This window comes from Mus musculus, chromosome 4 (genome assembly GCF_000001635.26).
Source record: "Mus musculus strain C57BL/6J chromosome 4, GRCm38.p6 C57BL/6J".
NCBI classification, from domain to species: Eukaryota; Metazoa; Chordata; class Mammalia; order Rodentia; family Muridae; genus Mus; species Mus musculus.
In genome coordinates, this window is record NC_000070.6 from 43,601,294 (window position 1) to 43,625,101 (window position 23,808).

The window sequence follows — 23,808 nt, forward strand, 5'->3', positions numbered from 1 at the left end:
ATACTCTTTGCCCCACCTCCCCCTTCACTTCTCCTCAGAGAAGGGGAAGCCCCCCATGGGTACCAACCTGCTCTGACACATCAAGTCATAGCAGAATTAAGTACATCTTCTCCCACTGAGCCCAGACCAGGCATTCTAGGCAACCAAGTCAGAGACAGCACATGCTTCAGTTGTTGGGGACCCACATAAAGCCCAAACTGCACATCTGCTACAAATAGGTAGGGGGCCTTGGTCCAGCCCCTGCATGCCCATTTGGTTGGTGGTTTAGTCTCTGTGAGCCCCTACCGACCAGTTTAGTTGATTCTATATGTTTTCTTGTGGGGTCCTTGACCCCTCCAGCTCACTCAATACTATCCCCCACTCTTCCACAAGACTCCCCGAGCTCCACCTGATGTTGGACTGTGGGTCTCTGCATCTGTTTTCGTCAGCTGCTGGGTGAAGCCTCGTAGAAGACAGTTATGCTAGGCTCCTGTCTGCAAGCATAGCAGAGTCTTATTAATAATGTCAGGAGATGTCTCTCTCTAATTGGGATAAGTCCCAAGTTGGGCCAGTCATTGGTCAGCCATTTCCTCAATCTCTGCTCAGTCTTTATCCCTGCACATCTTATAGGGAGGACAAATTTTGGATCAAAGGTTTTATGAATGGGTTGGTATCCCCTTCCCTCCACTGAACTCCCTCCTGGCTACAGGATGTGGCCCCTTAAGTCTCTGTACCCCCGGCTGATCGGAGTCTCAGCTAGGGTCACCCCATAGACTAGCAGGAGACTCCCCTGTCCTATGTCTCCTGATGCTTCTTCCACCAATTTCCATTCCCTCTCCTGCTGCCCCCCCACCTGATCCCCATCTCTCCCTACCCCTCTCCCACATAGTTCCCTCCCTCCATCCACCCTCAGTATCTATTTTATATCCCCTTCTGAGTGAAATCTCATTTATGAATTGTTGATCTTACTGCCTGAGCTGATCGCTGGTGTTCTGTTCAGGAAGTTGTCTCCTGTGCCAATGTGTTCAAGGCGGTTCCCCCCTTTCTCTTCTATTAGATCAATGTATCTGGTTTTATGTTGAGGTCTTTGATCCACTTGGACTTGAATTTGTGTAGGGTGATAAATGTTCTACATGCTGACATCCAGTTAGACCAGCACCATTTGTTGAAGATGCTTTCCTTTTTCCATTGTATAGTTTTGGCTTCTTTGTCAAAAATCAAGTATCCATAGGTGTGTGGGTTTACTCCTATGTCTTCAGACCTATGCTGCCACTGTGAATGAGACCACCTGGGGTGGAGTCTTCCATTCTATTGCTCTGTCACCTGCGTGGCACCTGACCTGCTGAGAGGCTAAACCTGTCTTCCTGAGATATTCCTGAGATAGCTGACAACCTGTGGCATTGACAACCTAATGCTAACAGTTCTGGCAGACTAAGTGCTAACAACTTGGCAACAAAGCATCAAGAAGCCTGGCGTGGCAGGAGATGGGCCTCCCCCCTTTATAAGCACAGACACTTAGTAAACATTGGGTCTTGATCAGAAATCTGTCTTGGTCTCCTTTCTTCTCTCGCTGTTTCCTCCCTTACAGCTCCAGCCTCCCGCTCAGGAACCCAGTTCGTGTGGCCGCAGGCAGCTACAGATCAACCTGTCTGTTTTTGTGCCAATACCATACAGTTCTTCTTATATTGTTCTGTAGTACAGCTTGAAATCAGGGATGGTGATACCTCTAGGAGTTCTTTTATTATACAGGATTGTTTTAGATAACTTGGGGTTTTTGTTTTGCCATATGAAGATGGGAATTGCTCTTTCAAGTTATATAAAAAATTGTTTTGGAATTTTAATGGAAATTGGATTTAATCTGTAGATGGCTTTTGGTAAGATGGCCATTTTTACTATGTTAATCCTACCGATCCATGAGCACAGGAGATTTTTCCATCTTCTGATATCTTCCTTAATTTCTTTGGCAGCCTACAGAAAGGGGAAAGATATTCACCAACCCTAGTCCAACAGAGGACTAATATCTAAAATATATAAAGAACTCAAGAAATTAGACACCAACAAACCAAATAACCCAATTAAAAATGAGTTACATATCTAAACAGAATTCTCAACCGAGGAATCTCTAATGGCTGAGAAGCACTTAAAGAAATGTTCAATGTCCTTAGTCATCAGGAAAATGCAAATAAAACAACTCAGTGATTCCATCTTACACATGTCAGAATGGCTAAGATCAAAAATGTAAGTGACAGCACATGCTAGCAAGGATGTGGAGCAAGGGGAACACTCCTCCATTGCTGCTAGGAGTGTAAACTTGTACAACCACTTTGGAAATCAATTTGGTTGGTTTCTCAAAAAATTGGGAATAGTTCTACTTCAAGACCCAGCATACCACTCCTGGGCATACACCCAAAAAATGTTCTACCACACAATAAGGGACACTTGCTCGACTATGATAATAGCAGCTTTACTCAGAATAGCCAGAAATTGTAAACAACCCAGATGTCCTTCACCTGAAGAATGGATACAGAAAACGTGGTTCATTTACACAATGGCATACTATTCATTTGTTAAAAACAAGCACATCATGAATGGAACTAGAAAATATCATCCTGAGTGAAGTAACCCAGACTCAAAAAGACATGCGTGGTATGTACTCACTTATAAGTGGATATTAACCATAAAATATAGAATAACCATGCTACAATCCACACACCCAAAGGAGCTTAAAGGTCCTAAGGAAGGATGCTTTAATCTCCCTCAGAAGAGGATATAAAATAGACATTAGAGGTGGATAGAGGGAGGGAATGATGTGGGAGAGCAGGCTGTGTGGTGGTGGTGTAAACCTTTAATTCCAGCACTCAGAAGGCAGAGAGAGGTACAGGCAGGCTGATCTCAGTTCGAGGCCAGCCTGGTCTATAGAGTGAGTCCCAAGACAGCCAGGGCTACATAGAGAAACCCTGTTTGTACACCCTCTTCAAAAGAAAGAGAATATTTTCACAGCTTGTACTCACTTTTTTTTTTTTTTTTTTTTTTTTTGAGACAGAGCCCCCACGTGGTCTAGACTGGCCCCAGAATTCACTACCCGCCTGCTCCAGCCTCCTATGTTTTGGGATTGCAGGTGTGAGCCACCTTGCCCAGCTTTTAATTTTTTAAAAAAATATTTTTAATGACATCTTTTGAAGAGCCAAAGTTTTAAAATGCTGAAGTCTAATTTATTGCTTCCTTTGACGAGTTATTAAAATTGTTTATTTTTTTCTGACCCAAACAAAGTATGACACATCTGTAGCCCTTTTAGCCCAAGAACTTTAAAAACACACTCTGCTGACTTTTCTATGTCTGATTTATGTTTATTTGGTTGCTGTGTGGGGTGGGAGGGAATCTCTTCATCGATGCTGCTGTCAGCCTCTCCTCACACCCTCCGGGCAGCCTTTTCTCAGTGGAGTCTCACCATAAAGTCTAACCTTGTGTTGTATGGCTTTTTCTGGGGCCATGGGAACAAACATTGTTCAGCCCAGAGAAGACACCAAAAACAGAACAAAGGAAGGATTCCAGATAAGGGCAGCTAGACAAACGAGTGAGTTTCCTGGGGTTTCTTGGAGTCTAGGTGAGGGGTTAGTTACAGGAGTGCAGGTGAGTCAGAGTCCCACATCATCAAAATGTCTCGTCGTCTACCGTGATGACTCACGAAAGCTGCATCCTTTTGGCTCCTAGCACAACTTGCCAGCAACTCATCCACACTGTTGAGAGTCTCCTCTCTGCAGCAATTGTCACCATAAGCTCAGGGAGGGGCCTCTGGAAGCTTAAGGTTAAGCACTTGGTAAGCCTTGAAAGTCCCAGGACTTCTGAGTCCCAGAAGGCTGCCTGCCCCTTTCCTCCAGGAGGAAGTTGCTACACCACCTCATTGCAATTCAGCAATCTCAAAATACCTTATCTGTGTAGCAACAGCGGCAGTCTGTTCACACCCAGTGAAGCAAGTCATGGCGGGAGGTATGTGTAAGGTGACAGATGATACTGTGACTGTGAGTGAACTCACCAGGGAAGTAAGCCTGGGCACAAGGATGCAGAAAGCCAAGCACAGAGGCTTTGTGGGAGAAGCCCACACACATCGGAGGAGGAGGAAGCATTCTGTAGTGACAGAGAAGTTGGGCTTGGGGTGTGGAGGTGACCAGGGGTATGAGCTACTGGAAAAGCCATGATAAGAGTCTCAGGGAGGAAGTGACTATCAGCAAGGCCAAGGTGTCACCTACATACTGTCACCTGTAAGCTAACAACTCATAGAAGTCTTCACCTAGATCAGGGGTTCTCAACAGGTGGGTGGGTTGCGATCCCTTTCACAGGAGCCATCTAAGACCACCTGAAAATAGAGATATTAACATTATGGTTTATAGATATTAACATTATAGCTTATAGCAGTAACAAAGTTACTGTTATGAGGTAGCAACAAAAATAATTCTATGGTTGGGGGTCACTGAAACATGAGAAACTGTATTAAAGGGTCACAGCATTAGGAAGGTTGAGAACCACTGGACTAGATCATTTGTAAAAAATTTACATTAGGCAAACCAATCCTAGTCAAGTATTTACTCATTCATCTATTTTATTTTACATTTTTAAACAAGGTCTAACTCTGTAGCTTGGGCTGGCTTTGAACTTGTGGATAACCCTCCAGCCTTGGCCTTCCATGTGTTGAAATTACAAGCGTGAGCTGCCTGCCACACCTGCTCCTTCCAAACATTTTTTTTTTAATCTTGAGCTAGAATTTCATTGCCTAAGCTATCCCTATCCTCAACAAGAATCTACTGATTTAGTCTCAGCAGCGGTGGGATTCCATCGAAAGCCATGCAGTTGTACAGTAAAGCACTGTGTCTGTAAATAAGTATATGGATCTGGCCTTAAAAGAATCATCAGGGTTTTGCTGTTGTTTTATGTATATCTGAGGAAACTCACAGGGGTCAAGAATTAGATCTCTGTGAGTTCGAATCCAGCCTGTCTACACAGATGGAGTTACAAAGCAGTTGTGAACTGCTCCACATGGGTGCTGGGATCTGAACTCCAGGCCTCTGGAAGAGCATGGAGCACTTTTGATCACTACAACTCTCCATCCCCCGTATCAGTTTTTCTTTACTGGCAGATTTTAGTTCACTTTCTGCTGCTATAACGGAATGCCCGAGACTATGATGTTTATAAAGAGCAAGTTGCTACAGTTTCAGAAGCTAGGAAATCGGAGGTCAAAGGGTCAAGGGTCTAGCAAGAGCCTTGCTGCATCATCTCATGACAGAATAGCAGAAAGAAAAAGAAAGGCAGGGAAATAATAGGGAAGGAGGGAGAGAGGGAGGAGTAAAGGGATGGGGGGAGAGAGGGAGAGAGAGAGAGAGAGAGAGAGAGAGAGAGAGAGAGAGAGAGAGAGAGAGAGAGAGAGAGAGAGAATGAGCAGAGAACAGAGATAAGGCACCAAGCTTATGATTTTATCAGAATCCACCCAGCAGAAATAGTCTTGGATCCCGGGATCTCATTCATTATGGAGAGAACTTTTAGTCTTATTAACTTTTATTAAAGGTCCCCTTCCCCTTCCTCTTCCCCCCTTTCTTCAGACAGGGACTCACTATATAACCTTGGCTAACTTGGAACTTACTATGTAGACTACATTGCCTTTAAACTCAGAAGTCTGCCTCCTGAGTACCAAGCTCTGTGAGTACTGGGGATGGAACTACGCAAGTTTAAGCTCAAACTTTCCTTTCCCCCCTCTCCTTCCTTCCTTCCCTCTTCCCTCTCTCCCTTCCTTCCTCCTTTCTTTTTTCTTTTCTTTCTTATATTCTTGAGACAAGGTCTCACTATATAGCCACTAAGTAGCTATCAGAGGATGATGAATTTCTGGATTTCCTTGGAGTGTGTGTGTGTGTGTGTGTGTGTGTGTGTGTGTGTGGGGTGTTTCTTGCAATAGAGTCTTTCTTTGTAGTTTAGACTGGCCTAAGGTAACCCTGTAGAGACAATCTCTTGTGCACTGTGGAGAAGATCACCTGTCAATAAAAAGCTGATGGCTAATGAGCTGAGGCAGGATTAGAAGGTGGGATATCTGGCAGGCACGGGGGGGGGGGGGGTGGGGGGGTGGGGGGGCGGGGTGGGGGGGCGGGGCAGGGGATTCTGGGAAAGAGTCAAGCATGGGAGATTTTGCTCCAGACTCAGAGGAGATCAATGAATGAAACTGAGAAGAACTAGCTGTGTGACAGACAAGGACTAGAATAAATGGGTTACATGAGTTCCAAGCTAGTCAAAGAATGACCCAAAGCTTAAATGGCTTAGGCTTTTAGTCATAAATAATTAAGCTAAGAGTTATTATTCTGGGGACAAAGAGACCTGGTAGAAAAGCCCATGGCTCCACAACCCTCCTGCCTCAGCCTCTGGAGGGTCGGATTTACAGGCAGGAGCGATCATAGATAGCCAGCTTAAAAGATGGGAATCTTGAAAATGTTTAGACACTAACAGAAAAATATTAAAACTCTTTTCTTTTCAAGTGGTACTGAAGGCAGAAACCAGAGCCTCACACATATTGGGCAAGCACCTGAAAGTTATCCTTGGGTCAAAACATGAAAATCCTTAAAAGGAAATAAATAAGTAAGTATTCCTTTTATATAGATTTTGCCCTCAAGTGCGGATGGTAGTATCTACCTAACTTTATTACAAGGAAGACCCGTTATAGTTACCATGACTAGCTTTCAAATAATGGCCTTCAATATGTGTAGTGCTCATACACTTACTTTATTTAAGTAAATAGACTTCACTTTCTGGCTCCTGGGACCTCTACTTCATCTGTGTTAGCTTAATTTAAAAGCCTAGATTTGAAGGTAAAACATTGGGTTGCTGTCTTTTTTTTTTTTTTTTTTCTTTCTTTTTGGTTTTTTGAGACAGGGTTTCTCTGTGTTGCCCTGGCTGTCCCAGATCTTGGTCTGTAGAGCAGGTTGACCTTGAACTCACAGAGTCCTGCCTTTGCCTCCGGAGTGCTGGGATTAAAGGCTTGCGCCACTATCGCCCGGCAACACTGGAGTTTTCACTTGTATTTTGACTTCTGGTGACCAGTGGATTTTTTTTTTTTTTTTTTTTGTACTTTAGTTTCTCTCCTAGTTGGTGTGTGGTTGGTAAGAGAAGTTCTCAGCTGTCACTTGGTGGGAAAGGCAGCATCTCATGGCCACGCCCCTTTCACTCGTGGGCTCCAGCAGGTGCTGGGGTCCTGACTCTCCCCGGTGGGTTTTTCTTTTTACAGCCTCAGACATCGGACCTGTTGTTTCCACATCTCTTTTCCCATCTAAACACTTTTTATTTATTTATTTATTTATTTTTGCTTAAAGCAGTTTTGTTATTAGGTGATCATCTTAAGCATTCAGGACAGCCTACATCGGTCGGCTACACAGTTCATCTTCTCTGGTGTTTGATCCAGATGTGTTTTTATGGAAATAAAAGAATTAGATTTATTCTTGCATCAGAGATAACCTAACCAATCTTAGTGTTTTGTTTGTTTTGTTTTTGGGAGAGGGTTGCTGTTTTGTTTTATTTTAAATGCTCTGACAAGATTTATTTTTAAAACTAATTTTTAAAAAAGAAATTATTTTATGTTCTTGGGTGTTTTGCCCATAGAGGTCAGAAGAGGGTATCCAATTGTCTGGAGCTGGAGTTACAGACAGGTGTGAGCTGCCATGTGGGGGCTGGGATCAGAGCCAGACCCTCTAGAAGAGCAGTATGTGCTCTTAACTGCTGAGCCATCTTTCCAGCCCTGTTGTTATTCTGAGACAAAGCCTCACTATGCAGCCAAAGCTGGCCTGGAACTCACTCTGTAGACCAGGCTGGCCTCAAACTCATAGAAATCTACCCGTTTCTGCCTCTCAAGTTCTGGGATTAAAGATGTGCACCACAACACTTGGCTGCAGTCTTGTTTTTATGATATTATATATGAAACTGTGTAAACCATGTTTAGTTATTTGGGGATATCTATTTCATATGGAGTATTTTGGTCCTAATTTTTCTTTAGATCTACTGATTTTGGATTACACTCTCTGTGATGTTTCGTTAGTATCTTTGGCCCAAATGGTTAGTCTTCATAAAAGCCCCTTTAGTTTTGATATCACCCAAACCTATAAAGAGTCTAATCTCCCTGGCAGAGCTTTTGTTTCTGAACTAGGCTCATCTTGCCCACCACAGAGTGCCACACAGTATGCCAGTCACCGACAGATGAGAGGTGGTTCCTAAAGAACCAAACATAGACGTGTCCAGTCCACTTCTCTGCCCTTAGGTTTCTGTGGGATGGAGAAGTAGATCCTGCAAAGTGCAGAGAAAGGTGGTCAGAGGTCATGCAATTGTGGGACATGCATGCATAAGCAGGTTTTAGGGCTCATGTCCAGAAAATAGGGTCTTTAGTATGCTTTAAGAATAGCATATGCGCTGGATGTGGTGGTGCAACTAGGGAGACAGAGGCAGGCAGATTTTTGAGTTCGAGGCCAGCCTGGTCTACACAGTGAGTTCCAGGACAGCCAGGGCTACACAGAGAAACCCTGTCTCAAAAAAAAAAAAAAAAAAAAAAAAAAAAAAAAAAAAAAAAAAAAAGAATAGCATATGCTCTTCTGATGTCAAACACCTGAGATGACCCAAAAAAAAAAAAAATGGCCTTCAGGTCCCTGAAAAGTCAGCTAGGTCTTACAGGTAATCACTACCATGACCCACCTATGGAGGCAGGAAGGGAAATCCTTCCTGTGAGCCCAGTGCTTGGGAGGCAGGAGCAGGAGGATGAGAAGGTCAAGGCCAGCCTGGGCTACACAGTGATTTTAAGGCCAGCTTGGGGTGTGATGTGAGACCATATCTCCAAAACAAAATGCACATTTCAGAGCCATTTTTCAGGTATTGAGAAAACTGTATTTTTTTTTTTTTAATATAGGGTCTGTTGCTGCCCTAGAGTTTCCCAAGTAGATTGTTCTGGCTGCCCATCAGCCCTTCTCAGTACTGGGATTGCAAGTGTGTGAGTTCTATATGTGGGTTCTAAGGACTGGGTTCAGGACCTCATGCTCACTCACATATAGACATATAGCATGCATGCTACTGAAAGATCCTGACAGAATGTAAAAGGTCACAGAAGCCCTGAAATTGGCAAAATAGATTTCACTGTTAGCAGAACTAGCTTCACTGATTTAGAGAAAGAGGTGCACAACGCTCTGGCCGCTCCTTGAACCCGTGTGTCTACCAATGTTCTGACCGTGCCTTGAACCCAGGTGTGTGCCCACTGCTGCACCTCACTGCCAGGTGTTTGTGATATTGGTTGCTGGGATAGAGTCGGAAAATCTCCCCAGCAACCACAGCCGGGGCCAATCTGGAGTTACTGTACCTTCACTAGACGCTTTCCTGTTTCCCTCTCATACCCACTTCTTGAGAAATCAATCATTTTAGAATAGACATTGTTTAGATCTGGAAATTCCCTACTCCCTCCTTCTCCTTCCCCCCTGAGGGCCTATAAAAACTGGGACCCCTTTCCCCTCGGGGTCGACTCCTCTATCTCTACGTGGGATATGAGTTGCCCCCAGAGCTCTGGCTTTCCCTGAATAAAGCCTCGTGTGGTTTTCATCAAGTTTGGTCTCTTGTGAGTTCTTGGGGGTCCACTATTATCCCGAGACTTGAGTGAGGGTCTCCCTTTGGAGTTCTTTCAGTACCAACTGAGCTATTTCTCCAGGCTCTCTCTCTCTCTCTCTCTCTCTCTCCAGATGAATTTTCATGTAGCCCAAGCTGGATTTGAACTCCTGATCTCCCTGCCTCCACCTCATTAGTGCTGGAATTGAAGGTATGTGCCTTAGCTCTCAGCTAAAAATGATGATTAAAAAAAAATCAGAGCCAGGTAGTGGTGGCACACACCTTTAATCCCAGCACTTTGGAGGCAGAGGCAGGTGAATTTCTGAGTTCGAAGCCAGCCTGGACTACAGAGTGAGTTCCAGGACAGCCAGGGCTACAAGGAAAAACCCTGTCTCGAAAAACCAGAAAAAAAAAAAATCAGCAATGGCACCCAATCATGGTTAGTCCAAAGCCAGCTGGGTTCCTGGATTAAAGCAAAACAAAGCCAAGCACGGTGTCTTGTGTCTGTAAGCCCTGCATCTGGGGGGTTGACTTAGATAGACTCTGAATTTGAGGTCAGCTGAACTACATGGTTAGTTAGAGGCCAACTTGGGCTATAGAGAGAGACAGTCTCAAAAACAAAAACAAAGCAAAATTTACAAAAAGGATAGTGTGGAGTAGGGTGTAGTTCAGGAGCAGAGGTGCTACACTGCTGAACTATACCCTGCTGTGCTCTAGAGTTAGAAGAAAATGTGTCACTACTGTATTCTCCTTTGCTTGTTTTAGACTCCTCATTGAGATCAGGTGTGCTAGCGGGGCCTGTAATCCTGGCTAACCAAGAAGCAGAGGCAGAAGGTCACCAGTAAGTTACAGGCCAGGCAGGGCTGCATAATGTCTTAGAAGAAGAAGAGGAGGAGGAGGAGGAGGAGGAGGAAGAGGAGGAGGAGGAAGAAGGAGAAGGAGAAGCAGGAGCAGCAGCAGCAGAAGAAAAGAGGAATGGGTGGGGGTGGAGGGGTGGAGAGGGGATGGGAAGGGATGAGGGGGCAGGATGGGGTGGAGGGGTGGGGTGGGGTGATCAGCCTTTTCAACTTGTTTTCCACTTTGGCTCTTTTTCAGACCGTATCTTCTCTGCACTGGGTAAAGTTGCACGTTTATTTAATTATGGAAGAATAAGTATAAAGACTGTCTTATCACAGACCTTAAAAGTTGCCTTTGTCATAACTAATTTCACAGGTCTTTGTGTGTCTGTTTTTGGACACACTGGCCCGTTCGAAAGAAATGCCTCTCTTCTGCCATGGTCACCATACAGGAAACGAACAGCTTTAAGCTGCTGTAAGCCAGCCCTTAGCCCTGTCAGCCCCTTTCAACAATTCTTTGGCTATTCTTGCATATTTCTTTCCCATACGAATTTTGCAGTCAGTTGTCATATTTCATGAAAGGTGTACTGGGACCTTGTGGGTGATTGATCGGCTGGTTTGGGGTGGGACTTGATATCTTTACAAAAATCAAGTTTTCTCATGCGTGAACATTGTCCCTTTGTTAATACATGTCTTTGGCTTTGCTCTGATCACATGATTCTTTTTATATGTCAACAATGTGATTTACAGCAACATTTTTTTGTGTGTGAATTTTCTATTTCCTCCTTTTGTAGTTTATTCTCAAACTAATGATGATGGTCCTATTCCAGCCTTCCACCTGTTGAGTGGGGTAGGGGTGTCGTTGTACTGGTTGTCCTAGAACTTGCTGTGTAAAGCTGTTAACTTGCCATGATCCTTCGTCCTTAGCTTCCTCGGTGCGGGGATTATAGGTATGTGCCGTCACCGCCCAGGTCATGGTTTTTTTTGTTTTGTTTTGTTTTAAGGAATGATAAGGACTGTGTGACTGCAGTTCATTCTAGGCAGACCGTTTTGGGGAAGTATTCAGAAGCTCTGAAAGTGTGTTCGTTAAGATCGCCTTTACACACTCTTGGGCAAGGCTTTCTGTGTTATCTTTTCCCCCCACAAAGTTCCTGGAGGGGTTTGAGAGTCATTGTCTGAGAAGGCTGTAAGGGCAAGGGGTTCTGGGACGATTGGTGTTGGTTGGGAGCTCTTGGGCTTGCTGATTTAGTTACTTATTCTCTCTCTCTCTCTCTCTCTCTCTCTCTCCCTCTCCCTCTCCCTCTCCCTCTCCCTCTCCCTCTCTCTCTCTCTCTCTCTCTCTGTGTGTGTTTTGCTGTTGTAAGTTTGTTTTGTTTTGTTGCTTCTTTTAAAGGCAGGGTTTTGCTGCTAAAATCAATAGTTTGAAAAACAGCTTCCCTGGGGAATCATAGAAGGATTTTAAGCAGGGAAATAGCATAATTAGGTTTTGTTTTAAAGACTGCTTCCGAGTCTATACAGGAGGGAGTCACTTAGGCAGAGCACAGGCTTCCTGTGTTGCAGTCTCTGTGGCCCCGCCACCCACACTTCCTTCTTGCCCTGGGAAGGCTTTTGCTCTGGAAGCCCTGCCTGAAGCTGTCTTTAGCTCCCTTTTTCCCATCTTACAAATCTAAGCTGTTAAGCACATTGTTTCTTTCTTCAAGTTGTTTCTCTGGTTCTCTGGCTATTTTTATCTTGTCATCTACATTAGTTTTGGTTTTGTTTGTTCACTACAGGGTCTTGCTATGTAACCTTAGCTGCCTTGGAACTCACTGTGTAGACCAGGCTAACCTGACACTTGAGATGATCCTTCTCTTGTATGTCTCAAGCACCACCAGCTTGTGTGTCTCAAGCGCCACCATTGTCTTGCATCAGACACTTAGGATTCTCTCTCTCTCTCTCTTTAACTTTTTAAATTTTTTGGATATTTTCTTTATTTACATTTCAACTGGTATCCCCTTTTCTGGATTCCCTGCCTCCCAGAAACCCCCTATTCCATACCTTCTCCCCCTGCTTCTATGAGGGTGTTCCTCCACCCACCCACCCACTCCCACCTCTCCACCCTCGCTTCCCCTACACTGGGGCATCTATCACACCTTCATAGAACCAAGGACCTCTCCTCCCACTGATGTATGACAAGGCCATCCTCTGCTCCATATGCAGCTGGAGCCATGTGTACTCCTTGGTTGATGGATGAGTCCCTGGGAGATCTGGGGGCTCTGGTTGGTTGATATTGTTGTTCTTCCTATGGAGTTACAAACCCCTTCAGCTCCTTCAGTCCTTTCTCTAACTCCTCTATTGGGGACCCCAAGCTCAGTCCAATGGTTGGCTGCAAGCATCTGCCTCTGTATTTGTAAGGTTCTGGCAGGGACTCTCAGGAGACAGCTATAACAGGCTCCTGTCAGCATGCACTTCTTGGCATCCACAATAGTGTCTGGGTTTGGTAAATATATGGGATAAATCCCCAGGTGGGACCGTCTCTGGGTGGCCTTTCCTTCAGTCTCTGCTCTATACTTTATCTCCATATTTGCTCCTGTGAGTATTTTGTTTTCCTTATAAAAAGGACTGAAGCACCCACCCTTGGGTCTTCCTTCTTCTTGAGCTTCATGTGGTGTGTGAATTGTATCTTAAGCATTTGGAGCTTTTGGGTGAGTGCATACCATGTGTGTTCTTTTGTGACTGGGTTACCCCACACAGGATGATATTTTCTAGTTCCATCCATTTGCCTAGGAATTTCATGAATTCATCATTTTAAATAGCTGAGTAGTGCTCCATTGTGTAAATGTAACACATTTTCTGTATCCATTCCTCTCCTGAAGGACATCTGGGTTCTTTCCAGCTCCTGGCTATTATAAATAAGGTTGCTATGAACATAGTGGAGCATGTGTCCTTATTACATGTTGGAACATCTTCTGGGTATATGTCTAGGAGTGGTATAGCTGGGTCCTCATGTAGTATTATGTCCAATTTTCTGAGGAACCACCAAACTGATTTCCAGAGTGATTGTACCAGCTTGCATTCCCACCAGCAAGGAGTGTTCCTCTTTCTCCACATCCTCACCAGCATCTGCTGTCACCTGAGTTTTTTATTTTAGTCATTCTGACTGGTGTGAGGTGGAATCTCAGGGTTGTTTGATTTGCATTATCCTGATGACTAAGGATGTTGAACATTTCTTTAGGTGCTTCTTGGCCATTCGATATTCCTCAGTTGAAAATAGGGTTATTTGATTCTTGGGACTCTAATTTCTTGAGTTCTTTGTATATGCTGGATATCAGCCCTCTATCAGATGTAGGAATGGTAAAGATCTTTTCTCAATCTGTTGGTTGCCCTTTTGTCCTATTGACAGTGTCTTTTGCCTTACAGAAGCTTTGCAATTTTATGAAGTCCCATTTGTCGATTCTTGATCTTAGAGGACCCTTCACAATAGTCTCAAATAATATTACTCCGCTGTGCCCACATGTTCAAGGCTCTTCCCCACTTTCGCCTCTGTAAGTTTCAGTGTATCTAGTTTTATCTGAAAGTCCTTGATCCACTTAGACTTGAGCTTTGTAAAAGCAGATAAAAATGGGTCAATTTGCATTTTTCTACATGCTGACCACCAGTTGAACCAGCATCATTTGTTTAAAAAAAATCTGTCTTTTTTCCATTGGATGGTTTTAGTTTCTTTGTCAAATATCAAGTGACCATATGTGTGTGGGTTCATTTCTTGGTCTTCAATTCTATTCCACTGATCTTCCTGCCTGTCTCTGTACCAATACCATACAGTTTTTATCATTATTGCTTTGTAATACAGCTTGAGGTCAGGGATGGCTATTCCCCCATAAGTTCTTTTATTGTTGAGACTACTTTTCAGTACTCTGGGTTTTTTCTTGTTCCAAATGAATTTGCAAATTGTTCTTTCTAACTCTATGAAGAATTGATTTGGAATTTTGATGAGGATTGCATTGAATCTGTAGACTGCTTTCAGCAAGATAGCCATTTTTACTATATTAATCCTGCCAATCCATGAGCATGGGAGATCTTTCCATTTTCTGAGATCTTCTTCCATTTCTTTCTCCAGAGACTTGAAGTTCTTATCATACAGATCTTTCACTTGCTTGGTTAGAGTCACACCAAGGTATATAATATTATTTGAGACTATTGTGAAGGGTGTTGTTTCCCTAATTTCTTTCTCAGCCTGTTTATCCTTTGAGTAGAGGAAGGCTACTGATTTGTTTGAGTTAATTTTACATCTAGCCATTTTGCTGAAGTCGTTTATCAGCTTTAAGAGTTTTCTGGTGGAATTTTTGGGGTCACTTATATATACTATCATATCTGCAAATAGTGATATTTTTACTCCTTCCTTTCCAATTTATATTCCTTTGATCTCCTTTTGTTGTCAAATTGCTCTGGCTAGGCCTTCAAGCACTATATTGAATAGATAGGGAGAGAATGGGCAGTCTTTTCTAGTCTCTGATTTTAGTGGAATTGCTTCCAGTTTCTCACCATTTAGTTTGATGTTGGCTACTAGTTTGCTATATATTGCTTTTATTATATTTAGGTATGGGCCTTGAATTCCTGATCTTTCCAAGACTTTTATCATGAATGGGTGTTGGATTTTGTCAAATGCTTTCTCAGCATCTAATGAGATGATCATGTGGTTTTTGTCTTTGAGTTTGTTTATATAGTGGATTACATTGATGGATTTCCATATATTGAACCATCCTTGCATCCCTGGAATGAAGCCTGCTTGATCATGATGGATGACCGTTTTGATGTGTTCTTGGATTTGGTTATCAAGAATTTTACTGAGTATTTTTGCATCGATATTCATAAGGGAAATTGGTCTGAAGTTCTCTTTCTTTGTTGGGTCTGTGTGTGGTTTAGGTATCAGAGTAATTGTGGCTTCATAGAACGAATTGAGTAGAGTACCTTATGTTTCTATTTTGTGGAATAGTTTGAGGAGTATTGGAATTAGGTCTTCTTTGAAGGTCTGGTAGAACTCTGCACTAAACCCATCTGGTCCTGGTTTTTTTTTTTTTTTTTTTTTGTTGGGAGACTATTAATGACTGTTTCTATTTCCTTAGGGGATATGGGACTATTTAGATCATTAATCTGATCCTGATTTAACTTTGGTATTTGGTATCTGTCTAGAAAATTGTCCACTTCATCCAGGTTTTCCAGTTTTGTTGAGTATAGGCTTTTGTAGTAGGATCTGATGATTTTTTTCCTTAGATTCTGTTTTATGTATCCCTTTCCATTTCTGATTTTGTTAATTAGGATACTGTCCCTGTGCCCTCTAGTTAGTCTGGCTAAGAGTTATCTATCTTGTTGGTTTTCTCAAAGAACCAGCTCCTGGTTTGTTTGATTCTTTGTATAGTTCTTTTTTGTTTATATTTGGTTGACTTCAGCCCTGAGTTAGATTATTTCTTGCCATCTATTCCTCTTGGGTATATTTGCTTCTTTTTGTTCTAGAGCTTTCAAGTGTGCTGTCAAGCTGTTAGTGTAAGCTATCTCCAGTTTCTTTTTGGAGGCATTTAGAGCTATGAGTTTTCCTTTTAGCACTGCTTTCATCATGTCCCATAAGTTTTGGTATGATATGTCTTCATTTTCATTAAATTCTAAAAAATCTTTAATTTCTTTCTTTATTTCTTCCTTGACCAAGTTATCATTGAGTAGAGTGTTGTTCTGCTTCCATGTGTATGTGTGTTTTCTGTTGTTTTTGTTGGAATTTATGACCAGCTTTAGTCTATGGTGATCTGATAGGGTGCATGGGAATATTTCAAACTTCTTGTATCTATTGGGACCTGTTTTGTAACCAATTATATGGTCAGTTTTGGAGAAGGTACCATGAGGTGCTGAAAAGAAGGTGTATTCTTTTGCTTTAGGATGAAATGTTCTATAAATATCTATTAGATCCATTTGGTTCATAACTTCTGCTAATTTCACTGTGTCTCTGTTTAGTTTCTGTTTCCATGATCTGTCTATTGCTGAGAGTGGGGTGAAGTCTCCCACTCTATTATGTGGGCTTCAATGTGTGCTTTGAGCTTTAGTAAAATTTCTTTTATGAGTGTGGGTGCCCTTACATTTGGAACATAGATGTTCAGAATTGAGGGTTCATCTTGGTAGATTTTTCCTTTGACCCATATGAAGTATCCTTTCTTACCCTTTTTTGATAACTTTCGGTTGAAATTTGATTTCATTCGATATTAGAATGGCTACTCCAGCTTGTTTCTTGGGACCATTTGCTTGGAAAATTGTTTTCCAACCTTTTCCTCTGAGATAGTGTCTGTCTTGGTCACTGAGGTGCTTTTCTGTATGCAGCAAAATGCTGGGTCATGTTTACTTATCCAGTCTCTTAGTCTATGTCTTTTTATTGGGGGAATTGAGTCCTTAAGAGATATTAAGGAAAAGTGATTGTAACTTCCTTTTATTTTTGTTGTTAGAGGTAGAATTATGTTTGTGTGGCTATCTTTTTTGGGGGTTGTTGAAAGATTACTTTCTTGCTTTTTCTAGGGTGTAGTTTCCCTCCTTGTGTTGGCATTTTCCATCTATTATCCTTTGTAGGGCTGGATTTGTGAAAAGATATTGTGTAAATTTGGTTTTGACATTGGAATATCTTGGTTTCTCTGTCTATGGTAATTGAGAGTTTTGCTGGGTATAATAACCTGGGCTGGCATTTATGTTCTCTTAGGGTCTGTATGATGTCTACCCAGGATCTTCTGGCTTTTATAGTCTCTGGTGTGAAGTCTGGTGTAATTCTGATAGGTCTGCCTTTATATGTTAATGGACCTTTTCCCCTTAGTTCTTTTAATATTCTTTCCTTGTTTAGTGCATTTGGTGTTTTGATTATTATGTGACAGGAGGAATTTCTTTTCTGGTCTCATCTGTTTGGAGTTCTGTAGGCTTCTTGTATGTTCATGGGCATCTCTTTCTTTAGGTTAGGGAAGTTTTCTTCTATAATTTTGTTGAAGGTATTTACTGGCTCATTGAGTTGGGAATCTTTGCTCTCTTCTATACCTGTATTCTTTAGGTTTGGTCTTCTTATTGTGTCCTGGATTTCTTGGGTGTTTTGAGTTAGAAGCTTTTTGCTTTTTGCATTTTCTTTGACTGTTGTGTCAATATTTTCTATAGTATCTTTTGCCCCTGAGATGTTCTCTTCTATCTCTTGTATTCTGTTGGTGATTTTTGCATCTATGACTCCTGATCCATTTCCTAGATTTTCTATCTCCAGGGTTGTCTCCCTTTGTGATTTCTTTATTGTTTCTATTTCCATTTTTAGATCTTGGATGGTTTTGTTCATTTCCTTTCCCTGTTTGATTGTATTTTCCTGTGGGCTTGCAAAAGGCAGTCTGTGTTCTGGTCAAGTGAGGCTTACTCCGGGGACCCAGTAGAAAACTTTACAAGGGACAGAACAGTGAGCCACATTCCCAGACACAGGTCCCTGACACCATGAGTCCTCAACTCCATAATCCTATGACTATCCATTTTGTAGACAATGTCCCAAGCTCCTGTTATCCTCCTAGACTCCACCCCCACAGTTAACTTGGCAATAGCCAGGTATGCTTCTCCCCACAATTACCTGGCAACAGCAAGGTATTCCAGCCCACTGTAAAAGGGGCTGCTTGGCCCCTCCTCTCTCTCTTAAACCTTTGCTTCTCTTGCTTCTCTAGCTCTCTTGCTTACTCTTTGCTCCTCCCTTTTCCCCTCTCTCCACATGGCCGTGGCCACCCTCTGTCTCTTTACTCTTCTCTCTCTGCTTTTCTACAATAAAGCTCTAAGGTTTAGAACAATGGAATAGGTGTCTGATCTCCTCCTGGAAGGCCTCTCAGCATTTCCAGACACCAGACTGGACCAAAGACTCTTGCCCACTTGGGAACCACCCAGCACCTTCTCCCCCTGCCCTGTTCTCCCTTCCGCAGAGCTGCCCCCAGGGTCCTTACTTTGTTCTCAGCTCTTCCACAACATACAGTGGTGTCTGGGATGTCCAAGACTTTGGCCTCTGTAAGGCCCAGAAACCCTGGACTGCTCCCTCTCCACCCCACCATGGACTGGGGTTCGGTGGCTTCCCAGCCAGACGCCCACCTAGGTGGTGTGGAGAGTCCTCTATCACAGTCATGAAAAGTGATTTTAGATCCAAATCTTGTTTTTCCTGTGTGATGGGTGTATCCAGGACTTGCTATGGTGGGAGAACTGGGTTCTGAAGATGCCAGGTAAACTTGGTTTCTGCTGCTTATGTTCTTATTCTTGCCTCCAGCCATCTGATTATCTCTAGTGCTACCTGCCATCTCTATATCTGACTGGAGCCTGTCCTTCCTGTGATCCTGATTGTGTCAGAACTCCTCAGAGTCCAGCTGTCTCTGTGATCCTGTGATTCCAGGATCCTGTGATCCTGAGATCCTGGCTTTGTCCGAGCTCCTGGGAGTCAAGCTGCCTCTGGGACCCTGAGATCCTGGTGTGACCAAGATCCTGTGAGCCTGTGATTCTGTGATCCTGAGCAAGCTAGAGCACCTGGGAATGGAACTTCCTCTGGGTGTTGTGGTACTGGCTGAGGAGTTTGTGCTTAAGGTAAACCAGTGCAGACCAGAAGGAACTCAGGCCATGGTTCAGGTTGGGTTCCTACATCCCTGGATCCCCCTGGTTCCATATACTCCCAGTGGTGTTGGAACAGATGTTGTATCTTCCTCACCCTGATCCTATGACCCTAGGTATGTTAGAGTGCCTAGGAGTGGAGCTTCCTCTGGGTGCTGTGGGACTGACTGTGGAGTTTGTGCCCAAGGTAAACTGGCACAGACTGGAAGGAAGCCAAGTCACTGGTTGGGAAGGATTCCTGTGTCCCTGGATCCCGCTGTTCCCAGTTACTCCCGGTGGTGTTGCAACAGATGTTATGTCCTCCTCACCTCAGTCCTATCTCGGAGTCTCTTAACTTGCCGTCTGGCTTTGATGTGGCCCAACCAATCACCCATTGTCACCCCTAGCCACTTTGTTTTTCATGGAATATTGCAGCACAAGCTAGAGAGAAACTTTGTCCAATTTTTCTTCAGCTCTTTTTTCCTAGACCGAGTCTTTCTGTGACTTTAGAAAATTGTAAGTGGAACAGAAGGTTGAAATAGCTTCTGTTTTCTTTGCCTCTTTCTCTATGTACTGTTTGTTAACTTAGCATGGTTCAGCGTGAGGAAACTCCTTCTGCTTGGCGGTTACCACTTCTCAGGGAAAGACTTGTGTGAGGAAAGTGGAATTTTGAATGCTGTAGAGTAGACACTATAATAGAATCTTTTGTGTGAGACTTTCTGCTGTAAGCTGCTCACCAAGGGTAAGCACAGGTGATCAGTGTGTGGACCTGAGAGAAGGTAAGGAAAGTACGGGAGAGCCATGGAGGCCCCTGGGACCTTCCTGCACACTCACAGCAGTGTTTGTCAGGATAAATGTGAAATCTGACTCACTAAGAATATAAATGCAGCAGGACACTCAGGAGGCAGCAGCAGGGGGAATCTCTGTGAGTTCCAGGCCAGCCTGGTCTACAGAGTGAGTTCCAGGACAGCCAGGGCTACACAGAGAAACCCTGTCTCAAAAACAAAAACAAAAACAGGGCTGGAGAGATGGCTTAGAGGTTAAGAACACTGACTGCTATTCCAGAGGAAGAGTTCCTAGCAACCACATGGTGGCTTACAACCATCTGTAATGGAATCGGATGCCCTCTTCTGGTGCAATTGACAGCTACATTGTACTCATATAAATAAAATAAATAATAAAAAAAGAAAGCAGAAACAAAACAAAAGTGTCAATTGTAGCTTTTGTTACCCTGCCTAAACTCTGGGAATGGGTTGCACTACCAGCCCCCACCCAGATTCCTTTGAATCCATAGATAAAAAACACTACACCCACACCCACAACCACCCCCCCCACACCCCCCCCCCACACACCCCCACACACGCTAGGTCATCTTAAAATGCTTTTGCTAACTCAATGAATAAGCGCTGCTAAACCTTTCCTGCCACCCCAGACATAAATTGGATAGAGTGGCTACTGGCCACTCAAAACTGAAAACTCACAAGGCTGGGTGGCTTATCACCTGCAGCTCTAAGTGTCCTGCCCTGTCCTCAGTTATTGGTTGCTGGTGTCTTTATTGCTGGATCAAGAACGAATTGGGAAACAGGACTTTAACATCAGAACCTCATCATTTCTGTCCAATAAAAAAATTAAAAAAAAAAACCCTCCTCTCCCAGACATAACTTGAACAAAACGCTCATGTAAATTACAAAGTATAATATACAATTAACATCCAGTCTATCTTATTCATCAATTAGATAAAGTTCTTTACCATAATTCCTAACTTAAAGGATTATGATTTTATCCCTGGATTATGTTTAGATTTTAGCCGGTAACACCATCTGAAAACCATGTCTTCCACTCTATAACTTCTCTCTCAATGTTAAATAACTTGAGTTTGATTATGAGTCTATAATGAGTCTTTAACCCTGTCAGAAATCCGAGAATGACTTAAACATTACCTGGCTATATAGGAAGTACCCAACACAGATTCTCAAACTTAAACAATTGCAGAGACAGCTGACTACTTTGACAGCCCCTGTGGGAAGCCTTGCAGAGTGGCAGTTACAGAGTGGCAGTTGCAGAGTGGCAGTTGGCCACCACACATACATAGGCAGTAAAGGTTCTTTTGCCAAGATGAGAGAGAAGTTAACCAATCAGATGTAGGCATGCAAATGAGGTGATTAGCATAACCCAAGCACAACCAATCTGGGTGTGAGTCACGCCTCTCCTAGGCCTATATAAACAGCACCAGTTCTGGGCTTGGGGTCTCTTCACCTCTGCAATCAAGCTCTCCCAATAAACGTGTGCAGAAGGATCCTGTTGCAGCATCGTTCTTCCTGGCCAGTCGGGCGCGCAAGAAGCCCCCTAATTTCTTATAACATTGGAGCATCTGTCTTCAGCCTTTTGGCCCAGCATCAACTGACAGACCTTTGCAAAGCATGATTATGAAGGATGGTTTACCCTGTATTGGCAGAGCTATCAGTTGAGTATTCCCCATAGTGTGTCCTTTGCTTGGACAGTATTTTGTCTGTAGATGAAATAGGCAATTTCTGTTTGGTGGCTACCTTGCCACAATAAGCAACCTCGCCTGGAGGTAAAGATGCTCTTTTCTTTTTTGAACCAAGAAGGGGGTGCTGTCAGAAACAGATATGTTTCTAGTCAAATGATCTAATAATAATGAAGTGATTAAATGTTAGATTCTGTGGACTTCTGATGTTTTTTGAAGACTAACTATACATATAAGGTATATCTGAACTGTTAAACCTTGGCTACTCTTAGCTATTTCTATTGAATAATAATAAAAAAAAACCCACCTTCTTATAATTAAATCAGAATCTAACATAACCATAAGTTTGCTATCTGGCCCTTAACTTGTATTGCTTAATCATCATAAGCAGTTCATAAAGCAGCTATTAGAAGGACTGGGTCTAAGCCTCATATCTTAAATGAGTTGCATCAGCACAATGTCTCTCTAAGTGTAGCAATATTAATCTCCAATTTTATATCAGTATAAGAAATTCGGGCTGGTGAGATGGCTCAGTGGGTAAGAGCACCCGACTGCTCTTCTGAAAGTCAGGAGTTCAGATCCCAGCAACCACATGGTGGCTCACAACCATCCATAACAAGATCTGACTCCCTCTTCTGGAGTGTCTGAGGACAGCTACAGTGTATTTACATATAATAAATAAATAAATAAATAAATAAATAAATAAATAAAAAAAAAAGAAATTCACACCAATGAAAACCTTATCAAGATAAATTCTGTATCAATGTAAGAAATTATAACTTCAATTTTGCATCAATTATAAAAATTTCTACCAATTAAGATTATGGCTACACAATGCTTTGTTCAAGGATAAAATTTAGTAATCCATCCCACCTATTTTTTCCCTGTTCAAGATTATGATCATTTCCAAATTATCCCTCAATATTACAAATTATCTATAATTTGTAAAATAACTATAACTAGACATCCAAACCTAAGGAATTAGCCTGACAACTCTCCATAACTTCTTCCTGCTGAATAGAGGTGATGAAAAATAAAGGGGTAAAGAGGGATAGAAAAGTGAGTAAAATTGGTTAGACTTAAGAAAGCTAGCTTTAGTATCTGTTATCCAGTCTCTGTATGCTTAGAAGGCTTAGGGCTTGACTGAAGTTCTGACTAGATCCATCTGAACGATTGGATGAAGCAGGATGACCTGGAATCCGAGGCAATCCTTCAAAACTGTTTAGGGCAGCAACCGGAAGCAGGGATCCAAGCAAGTCAGTTCATCATCTCTGAGGATGAATCTTGCCAAAGCTGTAAATCCTGTAATATATGAATCTCACAACCAAAATTTTCGTACCACTAAGATTTTCACATGGATTGTGCAGGATGCACAGGTCAGTTAATGATGAAATTTTGCTCCTTATTTGAGCAGGTGAAAGACAGCTGTCTTTTATGAGTTATTTTTTATCAATAACCAATTATAATAAGTCTTCATTCATGTCATGTGAAGGGTGACACAATGACTCTTTACTTGTCCTGTTTGATTCTCTTGAATTTTTCTAGTTCTTCAGGGGGTCTCCCCTGTCATATATGATCCATATCACTCTGGAAGAGGACCAGAGACTATTCTCTGTTTTGTCAACACAAATGCAGAGACTTTCTTCCAAAATAACAAGTCTTTGGTCCAGTAACTAGAAATCACTAAACATTTAGCTTCACTTCTCTCCCAGAGGAATTTTAATATAACTACCAAACTCAAAACCACAATCATCTTGATAAATAAAACAAATCAAAGCAAATAAAGCTCTCTAAACAAATATTAACTAATGAAACATTGATTCTGCTGTGTCCTGACCTGACCTTCATGAGATCAAAGCCTAAATTGCTTAGTACCTCTGTCTACTTATTGTATGAACCTATTTCCAGGCTCTCTCTTTATATAATTCTCAAGGCCTAAATTTCTACTGTCTGAGATAGGCTAGCAACCTATCCCTGCCTTCAATCTATTTTTTTTTTTAAGATCAAATGCCTCAATATTTTATTATCTGTGTCTAGTTACTGTATAAGCCTATCTCCAGGCTCTATCTTTGTCTTACCAGACAAAGAAATCCCAGAAACCCCATGAGTAGACCATGTTCAAAGTTCCTGAGACATTGTCCTGGCAAGACTTTTTCAAATCTTCTCTAAAACATTTTTTTATTCATTCTCCCTAACTTCTCACTTCTGTGGAGCTTAATATTTGCTGCATCTACCAACTGTCTCTCTGTCTCTCATCTCATCTCTTTTTGTATCAGTACCAAACCTAGGAAGAAATCCCCATGTGGCTTGGGCAAA

At 42.5% G+C, this 23,808-nt stretch overlaps 1 long non-coding RNA gene across 2 annotated transcripts; it reads right to left on the reverse strand.

Annotated features, from left to right (window-relative positions):
• Positions 1 to 1,916: 1,916 nt before the first annotated feature.
• Gm42279 lies at positions 1,917 to 21,078 on the reverse strand. 2 transcript variants are annotated; one of them, XR_881221.1, is made up of 3 exons: positions 20,945 to 21,078; positions 4,268 to 4,333; positions 1,917 to 1,947 (listed from the first exon to the last, which is right to left on the reverse strand). It is a non-coding gene; the product is annotated as a predicted gene, 42279 (long non-coding RNA). The 2 variants fall into 2 exon arrangements; XR_881222.1 differs by lacking the exon at positions 1,917 to 1,947 and adding an exon at positions 3,356 to 3,778.
• Between the last annotated feature and the right edge of the window lie 2,730 nt (positions 21,079 to 23,808).